This window comes from Glycine max, chromosome 11, assembly GCF_000004515.6.
Source record: "Glycine max cultivar Williams 82 chromosome 11, Glycine_max_v4.0, whole genome shotgun sequence".
Lineage (NCBI taxonomy): Eukaryota > Viridiplantae > Streptophyta > Magnoliopsida > Fabales > Fabaceae > Glycine > Glycine max.
In genome coordinates this window covers 25,032,913-25,053,565 of record NC_038247.2, presented here as the reverse complement: position 1 = coordinate 25,053,565, position 20,653 = coordinate 25,032,913, and positions in this window count along the sequence as shown.

Sequence of the window (20,653 nt, the reverse complement as noted above, 5' to 3'; positions counted from 1 at the left end):
TTTTCTCAAATTTTCTAAAGTTACCAGAGTGATTACTCTCTGGTAATCGATTACCAGTTGGCAGTAATCGATTACCAGGGACCAGATTGGTTTTTCAAAATATTTTCAAATGGTTTGCAACGTTCCAAAATGATTTTCAAATAGTGTAATCAATTACACTATATTAGTAATCGATTACAAGTGAATCTGAACATTGGAATTCAAATCCAATTGTGAAGAGTCACAACTTTTCATAAAATACATTGTGTAATCGATTACACCTTTGTGGTAATTGATTACCAGTGAATAGTTTTAAAGAAAAAAGTTAAGAGTTATAACTCTTAACATGATTTTCTCAAAAGTCATAACTCTTCCAATGATTTCTTTAACCAGACATGAAGAGTCTATAAAAGCATGACTTTGGCACACATTCAAAATATTCTTCTAAACAATCCTTTTTCACAATCTTTCTCTAACTATTGCCCATTACTTTTTCTTTGCCAAAAAGCTTTCTAAACTTTGTTTCAAATTTTTTTTCTGCAAGTGGAAATTCTGCAGAAAACAAAAGTGTGCTATCTTTTCTTCCTTCTCCCTCTTGCCAAAAGATTCAAAGGACTAACCGCCTGAGAATTCTTTTGATTCATTCCTTCTCCCTCTTGCCAAAAGATTCAAAGAACTAACCGCTTGAGAATTCTTTTGATTCTTCCTCTTCCCTTTAAACAAAAGATTTCAAACGACTAACCGCATGAGATATCTTTTGTTTCCCCTTACAAAGATTTAAGGGACTAACCGCCTAAGAATTCTTTTTCTTAACACATTGGAGGGTACATCCTTTGTGGTACAAGTAGAGCGTACATCTACTTGGGTTGTAATACTGAGAACAAGAGAGAGTACATCTCTTGTGGATCAGTTCAAGTGGAGTGTATATCCACTTGGTTGTTCAAAGAGAACAAGGGAGGGTACATCCCTTGTGGATCTTTGCTTGTTAAGGATTTTACAAGGTTATTGGAAATCTCAGGAACCAGTGGTTGCTTGGGGACTGGATGTAGGCATAGGTTGTTGCCGAACCAGTATAAATCTTGTGTTTGTTTTCTTCTTCCCTACACTTTTTATTTTTCCGCTGTGCATTTTTTTTATTTTCGCTTTACTTTTGTCTAAGTTAATGTTTCTGTTCTTTACTTTCTCATAACTTAGTAGTAAAGCATAATTGAATCTAGTAATACTAAGAAGGATAAATTTTTAATTAGTCAAGACACATTAACAATTAATTCAACCCCCCCTTCTTAATTATTCCGAGGCCACTTGATCCAACAATGAGTACTTGGAATTGGATGACTTGCTGCATAAGACAGTCTAGGTTAAACAACAACTAAAGAGGAAAAGTGCAGCAAGAAGGAACTCATCCAACAACTTCAACTAGAACTGGACTAATAGATCCAAGATGGAGGGAGGCAACTTGTCCAGCCCATCAACACAGTCTCTACATGGAAAGTCAACAATGCCTAATGCTGGAGCCAATCATAATTTTGCATCATCATCCAACACCGATACCAAAAACATGAAATGCTTCAAATGCTTAGGTAGAGGACATATTGCTTCTGACTGTCCAACCAGGATGATGGAAGCTTGCTTGTGGAGCTTCTATGGAGGATGGATCTTTGAGCTTCAATGAGGTCTTTCAATGGTGATTTTCCACCATGGAGATGCAGTGGAAGATAAAGGAGAAGAGGTGAGAGGAGGCGCCATCCACTAGGGAATAAGCCATGGAAGAAGGAGCTTCGCCACCAAGAATGTGCCTTGGATAAGAAGCTTGGAGAGGATGCTTCAATGGAGGAAAAGAAAGAGAGAGAAAGAGAGAGGGGGGAGCACGAAATTGAAGGAGGAAAAGGGTGAGAGAAGTTGAACTTTGAGTTGTGTCTCACAAGACTCTCATTCATCAAAGTTACAACAAGTGTTACACATGCTTCTATTTATAGACTAGGTAGCTTCCTTGAGAAGCTTTCTTGAGAAAACTTCCTTGAGAAGCTTCTTTGAGAAAACTTCCTTGAGAAGCTAGAGCTTTGCTATACACACCCCTCTAATAACTAAGCTCACCTCCTTGAAAAGCTTCCTTGAGAAGATTCCTAAAGAAGCTAGAGCTTAGCTACAGACACCTCTCTAATAGTTAAGCTCACCTCCTTGAGATGAAAAGCTAGAGCTTAGCTACACATCCCCTATACTAGCTAAGCTCACCCCCATTCCAAAAATACATGAAAATATAAAAAAAAGTCCCTACTACAAAGACCACTCAAAATGCCCTAAAATACAAGGCTATAACCTTATACTACTAGAATGGCCAAAATACAAGGCCAAAGGAAGGAAAAACCTATTCTAATATTTACAAAGAAGTGTGGACCCAACCTTGGTCCATGGGCTCAAAAATCTACCCTAAGGTTCATGAGAACCCTAAGGCCTTCTTTAGTAGCTCTAGCCAATTGCTCTTGGATTCTTCTATCCAATACCCTTGGGGGGTAGGATTGCATCACAGGAGGACCATGATCATGAAGGCAGATGGAGAAATCACCAGTGAATATGAAATCAGTGAAGAATAAGAGGTGGAAGAAGGGCTTGAGGAGGAAACTATGTAGGGTGATATGCTAATGGTGAGAAGGCTCTCGGGAAGTCAGATGTAGCCACTGGACGACACCCAAAGAGAAAATATTTTCCACACCAGATGTACAATTATTGGTACGCTTTGCTTTTTAACTATTGATGGAGGAAGTTGTACCAATGTTGCAAGTTCTTGGTTAGTGTCCAAACTGGATTTGGATACTAAGCCCTATCTTAGGCCATACATACTTTAGTTGCTTAGTGAAGATGAGGAGGTAAAAGTGACTCAGTAGGTTAAGGTGTGTCTCACCATTGGAAGATACAGTAATAGGGTGCTGTGTGATGTGGTTCCAATGAAGGCAACTCATATACTATTAGGAAGACCATGGCAGTATGACACCAAAGCAGTGCATGATGGCTTCACCAATAAGATTTCTTTCCAGCACCATGACCAAAAAATTATTCTTAAACCTTTATCCCCTAGAGAAGTGTGTGATGACCAAATCAAAATGAGAGAAAAGAGAGAACAAGAGAAAGAAAAGAATGAAACACCAAAGAGGAATAGGAAAAACAAGAGTGATACACGTGGGGGAAAAAATGATACACATGAGAAAAACTTTAATTGTGTAGCAAAGGTGAGTGAAGTGAGGAAAATGTTACTTACTTGTGCGCCACTCTATCTACTATACTGCAAAGACAATAAAGTTTCTACTGATGATTCTAATGAATTAACTATTTCTACTTCTCCTAGTGTTGAACTCTTAATTCAGGAATTTAAAGATGTCTTTCCCTAGTAGATTTCTCATGGATTGACACCTTCAAGAGGCATAGAACATCAAATTGACCTCTGATCATTTTCCCATGTGGTTCCTTTTTCTTCAGTTTTCAACAATTATAGTCAAGGGAAATGAAAGACCAGAAAGTGCACCGAGTTGTCATGTATTTAAAATTAAAATGGAGTAATCCGAGTATGGAACACAAGGAACTTAATTATTAGACAAAGTTTTAATCAGAAGTAAGACATTGATGGAACAAACTTTGATATTTGATGTTTAAAGAAAGAAATAAACTAATGCTATGGTGAAAACAATAAATGCAAGAAAGTAAATATTGATAGCAATAGGTAAAAAGCGTTGGGTCTTTCTAACAAACAAGTTGATGTATATGAAGATATTTCTCTAATTAATTATGTTCTTATGTTCTATGCTGCAGCCTAAAGTACTAAACCACATTCCCTAGTTAGGCTTATATCACTCAAGCTTCATCCTCAAATCCCTCTTGTTGGACTAGGCTTAACTTCAACAACCCTTGTAGGTTTAAACTAACTTAACCCAAGCTTCATCCGTAGATCCCTCTTGTAAGACTAGACTTAGATCAACCAATCCTCGTAAGTTTAGCCTAATTCATCCCAAGCTTAATCTGTAGATACCTCTTGTAAGACTAGGCTCAGTTTGAAAAGCATTATCATCACAGCATAATAAGAAAACTAAAACCCCGTAATCCATCCTTGGTAATGCAGTTATTCAATCCTGCTTCTATCAAGTTCTAAGGTAACAATACATTTCCCAATGATAAAGTCACCTAACAGTACACACAAGTGGGTGATCAAACCAAGAGTATGCAGAAATTAAGCATTGAAAGAAGCATTGAACACAACAAAACACAGTTAATTAGATATAAAGTATTTACATCAACTATTCATTAGAAATCCCCAACTAAATTGTTTAGCCAACCATACACAGAAACCCTAACCCAAATGAGATAGAGAGTACTGAATAATTGTTGCTTACACAAGAAGGGGGATCATTCCTCCTCTTCTCAGCACCTCACAATCACTCTAACACTCACAAATCTCTCTAAAAATGCAAAACCCTAGGTTCCTCTGCACAACTGCTCTTCTTTGCTTCCTCCAAAGCCTTCCTTGAATTCTGTGCCACACTTCTCCTCTTTTATAGATTCCAGAGGATCCAACTACACCAGTTCTAGCTGTAGACACTTCTCCTCCCACTACTCCAGTTCTTCGGCTGACAGATGAGGAGGATGGTCAGACACAGGACACATAGGACCAGTCACAGGAATTTTGATTCCTGATGATATTATTTTTTGCTTTTTGATTTATTATTATTATAATTCTGGTTTTCATACAATATTTCTTTTATATTTATACACACTGCTAGTTTTATATATGAATAGTTAGAATGCTTATCCTGAAGCATCTGAAACAGTTTAACTTAATTTTTGATGACATGGCAGTGAAAAACTTTTATCTTTTTGTGAAAATGGTTGTATGTTTTCATTTTAAATTGAATGCATGCTTAAGATGAGATTTGTGTTTCCTTTCATGAATTTGAGCAAATGTGAATGTCAAACAAAGAAAGAACAAGAATGTGAACTTGCATTTAGAATTGTTAGTCAGTAGACAGATTGATTGTGAAAGAAAAGCTTGAACCAAAAATCGGTGAGAGTGTGACCTTAAACTGTGAGTGAACGACTGGCTGTGAGTAATAATCTTTGCATGAATATCTAAATTTTAGAATGAAATGTATAAATGAGGACATGATGAAGGCCATGATTGTACATACACAAGCTCTCTGACCAAATAGCTTACCTTGAATGATACTTGTATTTTTTGCTCCCGTGTATAAAGCTTATTGAATTGTCATTAACTAAACCCTAAACTTTAAATGATTATCTCCTAATACCTTGTTTAGATTCTAGGAGAGCATATGGTTCAAGAAAAATTTACTCTAAATTTGGGGGATAAAAGTTGAAAAGAATGAAAAGAAAAAGGTTAAGCATCAGCACACACAACAAATAAGTTGTATGTTAAAAAAAAAGAAGAAAGAAAAAAAATAAGTTGTGCTATTACAATAAGGTCAAAAGCAAATTAAGAAAAGGGAATAGTGAGAAGGCTATTTGTACAAAACAAGAAAAGACCATTAGGATTAGTCTAGGACTTGTGCTCTCTTAGAATCTAAACCTTTGAATCCTAGAAAAACCAATGAATTTTTGTAGCCAAGCCTCACTACAAGCCTGAGAAAGTTCTTCTGATTCTGTTTATACATTTCTGACTTGATGGCATGAGATGAAATGCAAAGATTGGACCTCCTGTCAATTGTTATCAATGAATAGCTTAAACACTTGTGCTTGAGTGAAACAATATCCATGAGATTGTGGTTTGAGCTACTTTCCTTGATATCTGTCTTATGATTAACTTCATCCAACTGTATAGTTCACATTTTGTTCTCCTCTTTGTCTGGCTACATATTTTGTGAAAATAAGTGACAGGTACACATTGCTTCATCTTTCTCATCATGCAATCAATAAATTTTGATGCATACACCTTTGTACATAAACACTGCATGTTTTACCACTTGAGGACAAGTGAGCTGTTCTCTTTTGCTTGAGGACGAGCAAAACTGTAAATTTAGGGGAGTTGTTAGTCGATGAATACGACTAACTTTTGTGTATAAAACCTGTGTATTTTGTATCAAACTTTCCTAATTTATAGTTGTTTTGTAATATTATAAGTACTTTTTGTTAAATATAGGTAATAGATAATTTATACTTTTGTTTTGTGTGTTTAATAATCAATTTCTCTCAATTTCAGGTTAATTAGGCAAATTGGCAAAAGTGTTGTTTTCACCTTCTCGCTAAGCCAATATGCTGGCTTAGCGAGCATTCACTAAGCGCGACACTCAGTGGCTAAGCACGAGGAAGAATCCAGAAGAAGATGAGCTGTCAGGTTCGCTGAGCGCACTGCTCTAGGTCATCAAGCGCACCGCTTCAGCTCATCCGCTAAGCGAGAGAAACACGTTGAGCCAAAAATCACTAACGTACGCTAAGCGCACGAGCACGAACAAGGCCACCTATTTAAGCCTGAAATCAGATTTGCAAGGAGTTTTGGAGTTTTTCTTGAAGAAGCCTCTGTATGCACGAGAGTCTGGCCCTGGCTTGAAGCTTTTGCATGTTAGGAAGTTCTAGAGAGAGAAAGGTCCAAGTTCCAAAGAGTTTTGAGAGATTTTGCTGTGTGAAGATCTACAGAGATGCGAGTTCGAAGCAGAAGCCGTTTTGAGAACTTGAGATGAGTTTGTGAGTGATTGTGAGATCCTAGAGGTGAAGGAGAAATCCTCACCACTTTTGTTTTTGCAGTCTTTCATCTTGTTCTTCTCTTTGTTGTAAAGGAGATTTCCGGACTATGGAAAGCTAAATCCTCTGTTGGATCTTCCCTGTAGTTACCTGATGTAAATATATTTCTATCTATGTAATGATGTTTTGTGTGTTCTTTGTGCTATCTGCTTTTCATTCCAGTGTGCTTTTACCTTGATCACGTAGATGCATGCTTTGTTAGGGTCATTCAACAGTGGGAACTGGTCTGACTCTAAAGTCCTTGGTAGTACGGGACTAAGTTGTTGTGCTATCACGAGGGATCAGGGTACAAGAACTTAGTTGTGTATGTGTGTCTCAATGCGGTCTTGGTTGAGTTTAGTCTTACAAGAGGGATCTGCAGACGATGCTTGATCAGGACTAGGCTAGGCTATCATGAGGAATCGGGTTCTAGCAGTCTTGGAGACAACATAGGAACGCATGAGCATTGTTAAATAGAGAACATCCTTTTTAGCATCAGGAACCTATGAGGAAGACCAACACTTTCTCTACTTGTTTTAACACAGTATTTCTCTTGCGTGATTTTCTTTCTTTATGCCTAGATAGTTTAAATACCTGTTCATAACCACAATTATATTTTCATACCAGATGCCTATTTATCGAAATAGCTTGCCAGATAACACAAGTTCCCCGAGAGTTCGATACTCAGTTCTTACTATTTTATACTACTTGTGCGATCCAGTGCACTTGCCAGCTGCGAGCACTTAGCAAGCTGATCTCATGCTTAGCGCGAGTCCTTGACTCTTGAGCTCTGCCAGATTCCTTTGTCCTACTAAGCACGCAGAAGCGGCGCTTAGCGTCAGATACGCATTGAGCCCACATGATCCGCTAAGGGCGACTTCTGTTTTGGCACTTAGAAGAATTAGCCTCTTTTGACCTGAAAATGAGCAAATTTTATCATTAAATCACATGGAAGATACTCTAAGGATATTCAAACAAAACAAGATTTATATACAAATTCCTACAAAATAACTATAAATTGGGGAACTATGCAAGTTTTAGAAAATGTTTTCTATACAAAAGTTAGTCGTATAAGATGACTAACAGGCAGCCACAGCATCAACCCACTTAGAGACATAATCAACAAATACAAGGATGTATTCATTCCCAAAAGATGGAGGAAGTGGACCTACAAAGTCAATTCCCCAACAGTCAAAGACTTCTACATCCATAATATTTTGTAGGGGCATTTCATTCCGCCTTGAGACTCCTCCCATTCTTTGACATTGATCGCACTGAGTTGCATGTTCATGGGCATCCTTGAAGAGTGATGGCCAAAAGAATCCTGCTTGCAGGACCTTGGCTGCTATTTTGTCTCCACTATAATGACCTCCACAAGGTGAATTATGGTAGTGCCACAATATGCTTCTAGACTCTTCTTTTGTTACACATCTCCTCAAAAGATTATCAGCATCAATCTTAAATAGGTGTGGATCATCCCAAACATAAAATTGAGCGTCATGCAAGAATTTTTTCTTTTGCTGCCAGTTCAAATCCTTTGGAAGGATTCTTGCTGCCTTGAAGTTAGCCAGGTTAGCAAACCATGGCCTTTCATTCACCACTAACAACAATTCTGTTGGACAAGTGGCCTCAGAAATTTTAAGAAGGGGGGGGGGGTTGAATTAAGATTTCATTGACTATTCCTAATTGAAAATTTCCCTTTCTTAGATATTCCTTAGATTCAATTATTTCTTTAATTGTAAGTTACTCAAATAACAAATAAGGAGAAGTAAACTTAAAGAAATATAAACACAACAGAAAGTAAAAGAGATTAAGGGAAGAGAGAATGCAAAACCAGATTTATACTGGTTCGGCCACAACCCATGCCTACGCCCAGTCCCCAAGCAACCCGCTTGAGATTTCCACTATCCTTGTAAAATCCTTTACAAGCAATGAACCACAAAGGACTTCTCTCCTTTGTGTTTAGTGATTACAACCAAGAAGTTATTTCCACTTCTTACAATGAACCCCAAGGAACGTTGGTCCCTTGTGTCCAGTGATAACAACCAAGAAGTTATACCCACTTCTTGCAATGAACCCAAAAGATGTTGGTCTTTTGTGTCTAGTGATCAACCAAGAAGCAAATCCTACTTCTTGCAATGAACCCAAGGATCGTTGGTCCCTTGTGTTCATGTTGGATCAAGTGGCCTTGGAATAATTAAGAAGGGGGGGGGTTGAATTAATTATTAATGTGTCTTGACTAATTAAAAACTTATCCTTCTTGATGTTACTAGATTTAATTTAGGCTTTACTACTAAGTTATGTAATTTAAACAAACGTAAAGCGTAAAAGAAAAGTACACAACAGAACTTAAAGAGTGTAGGAAAGAAGAAGACAAACACAAGATTTATACTTGTTCGGCCACAAACTGTGCCTACATCCAGTCCCCAAGCAACCTGCAGTTCTTGAGATTTCTTTCAACCTTGTAAAAACCTTTACAAGCCAAAGATCCACAAGGGATGTACCCTCCATTGTTCTTTTTGAATAACCAAGTGGATGTACCCTCCACTTGGACTGATCCACAAGAGATGTACCCTCTCTTGTTCTCAGTATAACAACCCCCAAGTAGATGTACCCTCTACTTGTACCACAAAGGATGTACCCTCCAATGTGTTGGGACAAAGAATTCTTAGGTGGTTAGTCCTTTGAACCTTTGTAAGGGGAAACAAAAGATATATCAGGTGGTTAGTCCTTTGAAATCTTTTGCTTAAGGGAAAGGGAAGAATCAAAAGAATTCTCAGGCAGTTAGTCCTTTGAATCTTTTGTAAGGGAGAGGAGAGACACAAAAGAATTCAGACGGTTAGTCGTTCTATTCTTTTGGCAAAGGAAGAAGAGAGTGAAAAAGATGAATAACACAAGTTTTTGAACAAAGAACTTTTTCTCGGAAGAGAAAGTGTTGAACAAAAAGTTTTAGAAAGATGAAGAGAAATGAATCAGAAAATTCTGTAGAAAGAGTTGAAAGATATTGAATGATGTTGAGAGAAGATTGAAAGATAGATTATTGATTATTAAAATCATTGAAATTCATGCCATGGTCACATATTTATAATCTCTTGATAACTCAAGTCAAAGCTTGTGACTCTTGGCAATTTCTTTAAAACTAATCACTTAAAAAGTTGTGACTTTTGAAAGAATCTTCAGAAACAAGTCACTTGAAGAATTATGACTTTTGGAAATGTATTTTTTGAAATCAGTCACTGGTAATCGATTACCATTAAGGTGTAATCGATTACACATCAACATATGTGACTCTTCATTTTGAATTTTGAAAATTTAAAACGTTTAGAAACACTGGTAATCGATTACAAGGATTGTGTAATCGATTACATAAATTGAAAATGTTTAAACACAAGTTGTAACTCATGAAATTTGAAATCTTAACATTTTAAAACACTGGTAATCGATTACCAGAGAGTAAAACTCTTTGGTAATGATTTTTTGAAAACTTCTTGTGCTACTCAATGTTTTGGAAAACTTTTTTAATACTTATCTTGATCGAGTCTTCTCTTGATTCTTGAATCTTGAGTCTTGAATCTTGATCTTGATACTTGAATCTTGATTCTTGAATCTCTAATCTTGAAACTTGAAGCTTGATTCTCGAATCTTTGCTTGAAACTTTTCTTAACTCTTGATTCTTTGGCATCATCAAAATAACCTTGGAAGTCATTGCTTCCACAATTCAGTGTTTGCAACCAAGAAGACCTTCTCTTGAAAACAGTCACCAAGAGTAGGTCTCTTGAAAAGCTTTTTGTAAGAATGGAGGAGAGGAAGAAAATAGAATAGCACAAGTTTTTGCCCAATGAAATTTTCTTGACAAAGCAAGTATTGAACAAAAACTCTTAGAAACATGTTGAGAATGATCATTTAAAATTTGTCTATTGAAATTCGTGCTATGGTCACATATTTATAGTCATTTGATGGCTCTTAAAGAACCATGTTAAAAGTTGTGACTTTTGGCAATTTTCTTCAAAACCAGTCACTTTAAAAAGTTGTGACTTTTGGAAATTTTCTTCAAAACCAGTCACTTTAAAAAGTTGTGACTCTTGGCAATTTCTTCAAAAACCAGTCACTTTAAAAGTTGTGACTCTTGGCAATTTTTTCAAAATTAGTCACTGGCAATCGATTACCATAATGGTGTAATAAATTACATAGTTTATTTTATCAAAAGTTGTGACTCTTCATGTTGAGGTTTGAAATCCAACGTTCAAAAACCACTGGTTATCGATTACAAATATTGTGTAATCGATTACACTATTTTGAAAATATTTTGTCACAAGTTGTGTCTCTTGAGATTTGAAACTCAACGTTCAAAAACATTGGTAATTGATTACATGCTTATGGTAATCGATTACTACTTTGTAAAACAATTATAAAACTTTTTTGGGCTTCTGGTGATTACCATAGTAACCGATTACTAGAAAGTAAAAACCCTGGTAAAAGATTTTTCTTTGAAAAATTCTTTTGGACAAATTGTGCTATTCAATCTTTTCTTTGAAAAATTCTTTTTAACTTACCTTGACGCTTTTCTTGAGGCTCTTGCATATCTTGAGTCTTCTCTTGAATCTTCACTTGAATCTTCTTGATTCTTTAATCTTCTTTGAATGGATGTTTAATAATCTTTGGCATCATCAAAATAATCTTGGAAGCTTTGCTTCTACTTACACATCTCCTGAAAGGATTATCAGCACCAATATTAAACAGGTGTGGATCATCCCAGACATAAAATCGAGCGTCATGAAAGAGTTTTTTCTTTTGCTGCCAGTTCAAATCCTTTAGAAGGATTCTTGCTGCCTTAAAGTTAGCCAGGTCAGCAAACCATGGCCTTTCATTCACCACTAACAGCAATTCATCTCTTATCTACATCTTTTTCAAAGTCACTTCCTCATTGACTAGTCTTGACAAGTGGTCAGCCACCAAATTTTTAGATCCTTTTTTGTCTTGAATGACTAGATCAAATTCTTGCAGCAATAGAATCCACTTGATCAACTTGGGCTTAGAATTAGCTTTAGTCAACAAATATTTAATACCTGCATGGTCAATGTACACAATAACCTTGTGTAGACAAAGGATCAAGCTGAATGTTTTGATGATGCCAAAGGATTACATGAATCACATGCTTCTCAAAGATTTATTCAAGACAAAGATATTCAAGATGAATGATCAAGACAGTCTCTAGAGTCTTAGGAAGGGTATATTAAATAGGAAGGGAATTCCAATTGAAGTCGCAAAAGGTTTGACCAAGAAATCTAAGTTAAAAAGTTTTTTTCAACAGATTTACTCTCTGGTAATCGATTACTAGAGGATGTAATCGATTACCAGTGGCCAAAAACGATTTACAACAGCCATTAAATTTGAATTCAAAATTTGTACTGTGTAATCGATTACACATATATGGTAATCGATTACCAGCAGTTATTGAACGTTTTTAATTCAAATTTTAAAGCTTGTAATCGATTACACACATGCTGTAATCGATTACCAGAGAAGTTTTTCAGAAAATATTCTCAACAGTCACATCTTTTTACTTGATTCTTGAATGGCTGTCAAAGGCCTATATATGTGTGACTTGGGACACGAATTGGAGAGAGAGATTTTGAGAACAAAAAGGTCTTATCCTCTTAAAAAGAAAATGGTTTTTATCCTCTTACAAATTCCTTGGCCAAACTACTTGTGATTCAATAAGGAATTATTTGAGTGCTCAAATTGTTCAATCTATCTCTTTAAAGAGAGATTTCTTCTTTTCTTCTTCTTCATTCTGAAAAGGGATTAAGAGACCGAGAGTCTCTTGTTGTGAAAGAATTCTAAACACAAAGGAAGGGTTGTCCTTGTGTGTTTAGAACTTGTAAAAGGAATTTACAAGATAGTGGAACTCTCAAGCGGGTTGCTTGGGGACTGGACGTAGGCACAAGGGTGTGGCCGAACCAGTATAAATTTGAGTTTGCATTTTCTCTTCCCTTAAACTCCTTTTTTTATTATTGTTTTATATTCATATTCAAATTGTTCTATTTGAATCAATATTTAAGAAATTCATTATTAAGGGAATTTATAACTTGAATAGAAAGTGAAATAGAATTTTAATTGGGGAAATAAGTTGTAATATCTTAATTCAACCCCCCCCCCCTTCTTAAGATATCTGAGGCCACTTGTCCAACACCTTGGATCCCACCAAGTATGATATGAATTTTTCTAGGGTGTAGACAATTGCAAGCATCTCCTTTTCTGTGGTGGCATAGTTCACTTGAGCATCATTTAAGACCTTGCTCGCATAGTAGATGTCGCAACCTACCCTTTGGCGGGAGGGCGACGCGAGACTCATGGGTGTGTCTTCGAAGGAAGGAAAATGCGCGGAGTCGCCACCAACATTTATTCTTGGAAAATGTTAGAAAATCCAAAAAGCTAGTCTACGAATTTTAAGAAATAAAGGTTTGGGAGTTATTTATGCACGGGGAAGGTATTAACACCCCATGCGTCCATCACAAAAGATGGAAACCTTTAATCAAATGTGCAAAATCATGACTTTTATTTTATTTTCCCTTTTTTATGTTTTTATCTTTTTGAGGTTGACAAAAGCGAGGCTCTTGCTCCTACGTATCCTCAATTGTGATGAGGAACTCAGACCTACGTAGTTCTTTAAAAAACAAGAAAATTATGCGGGGTGTTGATTTTAGACTTTTAAACGGTTCATTTTAACCGATAAAAGTTAAAAAAGACCGTTAAGGCATTGGACCTTGAAATGGTTTCAAATGACCTTTTTGCGGACAAAAGCTTGATTTGTGAGTTGATTTTAGCTTTAGCTTCACTTGGTTATTTCTTAACTCTTTAAAAGAGAACTTGTAGAAGGAAGCTTCATGATGATGAATCAAGTTGATTCAAGATGTTTTGAAGATAACAAAAGATTATGACAAAAATCCCAAGAGAATGATTTCAAGATTGAGTCAACAATTCAAGAATCAAGAGAAGTTTGATTTCAAGATTCAAGAAAAGATGAATTCAGGTTCCAAGAGAAGAATTCAAGAAGACTTCACAAGGAAGTATTGAAAAGATTTTTCAAAAAACAAACATAGCACAATTTTGTTTTTCAAAAGAGTTTTTCTCAAAATTTTCTAAGTTACCAGAGTTTTTACTCTTTGGTAATCGATTACCAGTTTCCTGTAATCGATTACCAATGACAAAGTTTGATTTCAAAAAGTTTTCAACTGAATTTGCAACGTTCCAATTAATTTCCAAATGGTGTAATCGATTACAAGATATTGGTAATCGATTACCAGTGCATCTGAGAGATATTCTCGTCACTTTCATAATCTTTGGTTAGAAGATTAATCTCCTTTTCTGAACCATCGGATGAATCATTGTCATCCCATGCAATGTATGCTTTCTTAGTTCTTCTTTCGTCAAATCTTTTCTTTTCACTTTTCTCCGACCATTCTTCATTTGACGGACAGTTGGCCTTGATGTGACCAATTTGGTTGCATTTGTAACACCTAAGGACTTGAGAATCATCTTGTGATTTTCTTCCATTATTGAAATTCTGACACCTGTCAATTCTTCTTTTCTTGATGAATTTCTGAAATTTCTTAACAAAGAAAGAAAAATCTTCTTCGTCATCTAAATCTTCTTCTTCGTTTTCTTCTTGTATTGAAGATGAGGCTTTAAGGGCTATGCTTTTCTTCTTTTTGTCATTTTCTTCATTCTGATTGAGATGTTGAAGTTCCATCTCGTGTTCCTGCAATTTTCCAAATAAAGTGGCAAGAGACATGGAAGAGAGATCTTTGCTTTCAGAAATAGCAGTTACCTTGGGCTGCCATTCCCTACTTAAACATCTTAAGACTTTATTAATTAAATCTTCATTAGGAAAATTTTTCCTAAAGATGCAAGATGGTTTACTATATGTGTAAATCTTTTTTGCAAACTATGGATATTTTCATTTGGGTTCATCCTAAAAAATTCATATTCATGGGTAAGGGTATTTATTCTAGACCTTTACATCTGTGGTTCCTTCATGGGTTAACTGGAGAGTATCCCATATATCCTTGGCATTAGTACAATTTGACACTCTAAAGTACTCATCTATCCCTAGGGCTGAAGTGATGATGTTTTTGGCTTTGAGATCGTACTGGATTTTTCTCATATCTTCTTTTGTCCACTGATCTCTAGGTTTTTGGGTTGTAGTGCTTGTGCTTACATCTACTATAGTGGGTATATGTGGTCCTAATTCTATTGCTTCCCAAATATTTAGATCTATGGCTTTAATGAATATCTGCATGCCGGTTTTCCAATAATGGTAACCCTCACCATTGAAAATGGGTGGTCTGTGAATGGAATTTCCTTCAGGAAACAAGGGATTTGAGGAGGCCATTTATCTTGAAGTTGTTAGACTTTCTACAAGAAACCTGCTCTGATATCAATTGTTGGATCGAGTGGCCTCAGAATGATTAAGAAGGGGGGGTTGAATTAATTATTCCTAAACCTTTACTAATTAAAAAATTAATCTTCTAAGGCTTTTACTAAATTGTTAAGAGAATGAGGAGTAGAAGAGAAACTTAATAGAAAGTAAAAGCAGAAATTAAATGCACAACGGAAAGTAAAAGAGTAGCGAAGAAGGAAACAAACACACAAGAGTTTTTATACTGGTTCGGCAACAACCCGTGCCTACATCCAGTCCCCAAGCGACCTGCGGTCCTTGAGATTTCTTTTAACCTTGTAAAAATCCTTTTACAAGCAAAGATCCACAAGGGATGCACCCTCCCTTGTTCTCTTTGAAACCCTAGTGGATGTACCCTCCACTAGAACTGATCTATAAGAGACGTACCCTCTCTTGTTCTCAGTCAAACCCAAGTAGATGTACCCTCTACTTGTACCACAAAGGATGTACCCTCCAAAGTGTTGAGACAAAGATCTCAGGCTGTTAAACCTTTTATACTTTGTGAATGGGGATACAAAAGAATTCTCAGGCGGTTAGTCCTTTGAACACTTTTGTATTAGGGAATGGGAAGAATCAAAAGAATTCTCAGACTGTGTCGTTTTGAATTCTTTGACAAGGGAGAAGGGAGACACAAACGAATTCAGGCGGTTAGTCCTTTGTTCTTTTGGAAAAGGGAGAAGAGAGACACAAAAAGAATTCAGGCTGTTAGTCCTTGGCGAATTCTTTTTGGCAAAGGGAAAAAAGAATGAAAAGATGAATAGCACAAGTTTTCAAGGTTTGGAAAACCAGAAAACTTCAAAAAGCTTTTGGTACAAAGAAGAAGAAGAAGTTCAAAGAGATTCAAGGCTCGTAAAGGATTGTAAGAGATTGATTAGAAAAGTATTCAAGATTGAATGAATAAATTTGCAAAACAAAGCCTTGCTTTTATAGACTCTTCGTGTCTGGTCAAGAAGACCATTTAGAAGAGTTATAACTTTTAGAAAAACTTAAAACCAATTTGAAAAAGTCAAAACCTTTTTGAAGAGTTACATCTTTTGATTTATTCAGAAACAGTCACTGGTAATCGATTACCAAATAAGTGTAATCGATTACACAAAGCTTTTATGTGAAAGGATGTGACTCTTCACATTTGAATTTGAATTTCAACGTTCAAAGGCACTGGTATTCGATTACCAAAACATTGTAATCGATTACAACATTTTGAAATTAATTGGAACGTTGTAAATTCAATTTGAAAACTTTTTCAAAACAATTTTGCTACTGGTAATCGATTACAACAATCTAGTAATCGATTACCAGAGAGTAAAAACTCTTTGGTAAACATGTTTTTGAGAAAAATCATGTGCTACTTAATTTTTGAGAAAAACTTTTCATACTTATCATGATTAAGCCTTCTCTTGATTCTTGAATCTTGAGTCTTGAATCTTGATCTTGATTCTTGAGATCTTGAACCTTGAATCTTGATTCTTGACTCTAAATTTTCTTCTTGAGTCTTGAATTCTTCTTGATTCTTATCTTGAACTCTTGAATTGTTCTTGATTCACTTGAGTTGCTCTTTGATTGATCTTTGATTCACTTGAGTTGTTCTTTGATTGACCTTTGAGCTTTTTGTCATCACCTTTGTCATCATCTTTTGTTATCATCATTGTTATCATCAAAACACCTTTGAATCACCATGAAGCTTTGCTTCTACATCTTCTTCCTTTGCAAAAGCTTTCTAAAGTTTTTTGGTTTTCCAAACCTTGAAAACAGAAGTGTGCTATATCTTTTATTCTCTTCTCCCTTTGCCAAAATGAATTCGCCAAGGACTAACCGCCTGAATTCTTTTGTGTCTCCCTTCTCCCTTGTCAAAGAATTCAAAACGACACAGTCTGAGAATTCTTTTGATTCTTCCCTTTACCTTATACAAAAGATTTCAAAGGACTAACTGACTGAGATATCTTTTGTATCCCCTTCACAAAGTTTCGAAGGACTAACCGCCCGAGAACTTTGTCTTAACACATTGGAGGGTACATCCTTTGTGGTACAAGTAGAGGGTACATCTACTTGGGTTGTTGTAACTGAGAACAAGAGAGGGTACATCTCTTGTGGATTAGTTCAAGTGGAGGGTACATCCACTTGGTTGTTCAAAGAGAACAAGGGAGGGTACATCCCTTGTGGATCTTTGCTTGTAAGGTTTTTACAAGGCTGAAAAGAAATCTCAAGGACCGCAAGTTGCTTGGGGACTAGATGTAAGCACGGTTTGTTGCCAAACCAGTATAAATTCCTGTGTTTGTCTTCTTCTTCCCTACACTCTTTAATTTCTGTTGTGCACTTTAATTATCGCTTTTACTTTTGGTTAAGTTTCTATTTCTGTTCTTTACTCTCTTAACATTATAGTAAAAGCCTAATTGAATCTAGTAACATTAAGAATGATAGATTTTTAATTAGTCAAGGTACATTAATAATTAATTCAACCCCTCCTTCTTAATTATTTCGAGGCCACTTGATCCAACAAAACTTTCAAGGTAAATGACAGGTTGAAACTTATTTTTTTGATGATTAATCGAGGTTACGACATAAATGATCGGTTGAATTTATTTTAATGATGATTAAACGAGATTACAACACAAACGATTGGTTGAAATTCATTCAAACATTGATTAAGTGAGATTATGGCTTAAACGATCAGTCGAAAATCGCTTAAAACAAAGAAAAAGAATACCGAAAGTTGAAGAAGGAAGATGAAAACATACAAAGCAAGAATGGACCCCTAAAGGTGCAGAGAATGAATTCAAAGCTTCGAAATCAAAAACTAACAGGTCGAAGAACGATGAACGATGAAAAACGGACGAAGAACGGCGAAGAACGTTCGTGGATTTGATCATGGAAACATCATGGAAGCGTTATGGAAGCGCCTCAGCCTTGATTTTCTTCTTCTTTCTCCTTCTCCTCACTAATTTTAAGTGAAATATGATTACCAAGGGTGCTGAACCCCTTCCCTTCCGCCTCCTACGCCTATTTATAGCAAAAATATGGGAGGAGCTTGCTGCCCAACTCGCCTAGGCGAGTTTGTGGCTTAGTTCAGAAGCAACCTTGCTCACCCAGGCGAGCTCAGCTCGCCCAGGCGAGTTGGTTATTTCTCTCCTAAGTTATCTAGTGGGCCCAGGGGTTGGAAAATGTCTAAAAATGGACCATTTTGCCCCTATCTTGAGTTTTTTTCCCATTTCCTTCCGAAACGTCACAAAACTCTACGGATTGCATGGTGATTGCATTTAAGCAACTCAACTTGGTTGGGAAAAATCCCCATGTTGACAAAATATTCCCCTATTCTAGGCATCTTGCTCATTTCTTTCTGTAACGTCACAAAACCCTATGGATTACGCAGTGATTGATGTTAAGCAGCTCAACGTGATCGACAAAAATCCGCATGTCGACAAACAATTGCCCCTCCTTACTTATCCTTTATTGGAGATAAAAGGGAAGTAAAGATAAGAGACTAATTTTGTTCGAGCTGAATTTCCACCCAATCAACCATTAGCTCAATCAGCAAAACCCGTCAAAAGAAAGTGCATAAAAGACATCAGGTGCATCAGCAAAAGCCTTGGTGCCTTGAAAGCGATAAAAAATGGATAACCTTGACGGTCTCCGCATGCTATCGGACTCGCTTGTTTCGGGATAATAGGGGAGACTTTAGTAGCCTCAGCTGATAGACATTGAGTCTTCGACAAAGGGAGCAAATGACCACATTCGTCGCTGCGTGCCATCGGACTTGACTATCTTTGGATAGCAAAAGGAATTGCAAAAATCTCAAAAGGAACAGTTAGAAACGGATGACCATCATTGTCCCCACATACCATCAAACTTGCTTGTCTTTGGATGATAAAGAGGACTTTGATAGTCTTGGAACAACGAAAGCGTGTGACCATGACGGTCTCTACATGCCATCGGACTTGATTGTCTCTGGATGACGAAATGGAGACCGCAATAGTCTTGGTCGAAAGACACTGAGGTCTCCGCAAAGGAGCAGACAAATTTATTTGGTCTCTGCATGCTATCGGACTTGATTGTCTCTGGATAGCAAAAGGGAGACTAAAGTAGTCTCGGTCGGTAGACATTAAGTCTTCGACAAAAAGAGCAGATGACTATATTTGTCTCTGCGTGTCAACGGGCTCGCTTGCCTCATGACCACTGCTCTGGCCAAGCTATCTTGGAAGAAGTGTATGAGCAGCTTCTCGTCCCTTGAGTATACCCCATCTTCCGACAATACATCTTCAAGTGATTTTTGGGACAAATGGTCCCCTTGTACCTTTCAAAATCTAGTACCTTGTATTTGGGAAGGATGGCCACATCCGGTACCAAACACAAATCAGTCATATCGACAAAAGAGTAATCACCGAACCCTTCGACCACTCTTAACCTCTCTTCGATGAGGTCAAGTTTTTCGTTTCCCTCCATTGTCGGAGGTGTCGCCCCTACGGAGAAATGTAGTGGTTGCATCGGGTGGGGTTGAGAGGCTCCCGCAGTATTAGGCTGAGGCATGGCATTGAACGCCGATCCCTCGTCGGTGAGTGGGGGGTATGAGTCGAAGTTAACTTGGGCGTGCTCCCGAGGCTCTTCATGGGCACCCCCTATAGGCTGGGGAGGCTGAGCTTCGAAGGTAGCTTGAATAGCATGATCAACATTCTCATGCATTGTAGGTGGTATGAAATTGGGGGTTAAGTTGTAAGGGTAAGCATTTCTGTTTTACCCTAGATGCGGGCCACCGGTACTCCCCAATATCTCTCATCCTCGTCCCCCCATGTTTGGGGTAGGTTGATGTGCTTGATTCATGGCAGACGGATGAGTAGGGTGATGCAATCCTACCCCCAAGGGCATTGGATAGAAGACTCCAAGAAGATTGGGCTAAAGATGCAAGAGAAGGCCCTAAGGTTCTCATGAGCCTTAGGGTAGATTTTGGGCCCATGGGCTAAGTATGAGCCCACTTATCTTTGTACATATTAGATTAGGATTTCATTATTTTTGGGCCTTGAATTTAGGGCTCCATAATGTAGGTAGGGTACCCTAGAAATATAGGATTTTTCAGCCTTTGTATTTTAGGGCACCTAGACTAGTTTTTGTATTAGCGGTAGTTTTGTAATTTCACATGCACCAAGTGAATATTTGATGTGTGTGTTGGGAAGTAAATTTAATTGAATTGGTAGAAGCCTAATCCAATTAAATTTTAGAGGGGGAGGTGAGCATTTGCTTACTACACCCTATTGCCACATCATATAGTCATACTTTGTGCATGTCCTTCATGCTTTACATGCCTCAGGACACCTAAGCACACTTAGTGGAGAATCTTGGAATTGATCTTGAATTAGTGGGCTGAACCATAATTGAAATTCACTAATCATAATTAGTGAAATTTTGGCTCCAACATTTGGCTCCACAAATTCAATTTCAAATTCAAGTAAAATTTGAATTGAAATTCAAATTTCCCTCCAATTTTGTGTGACACTTAGGCTATAAATA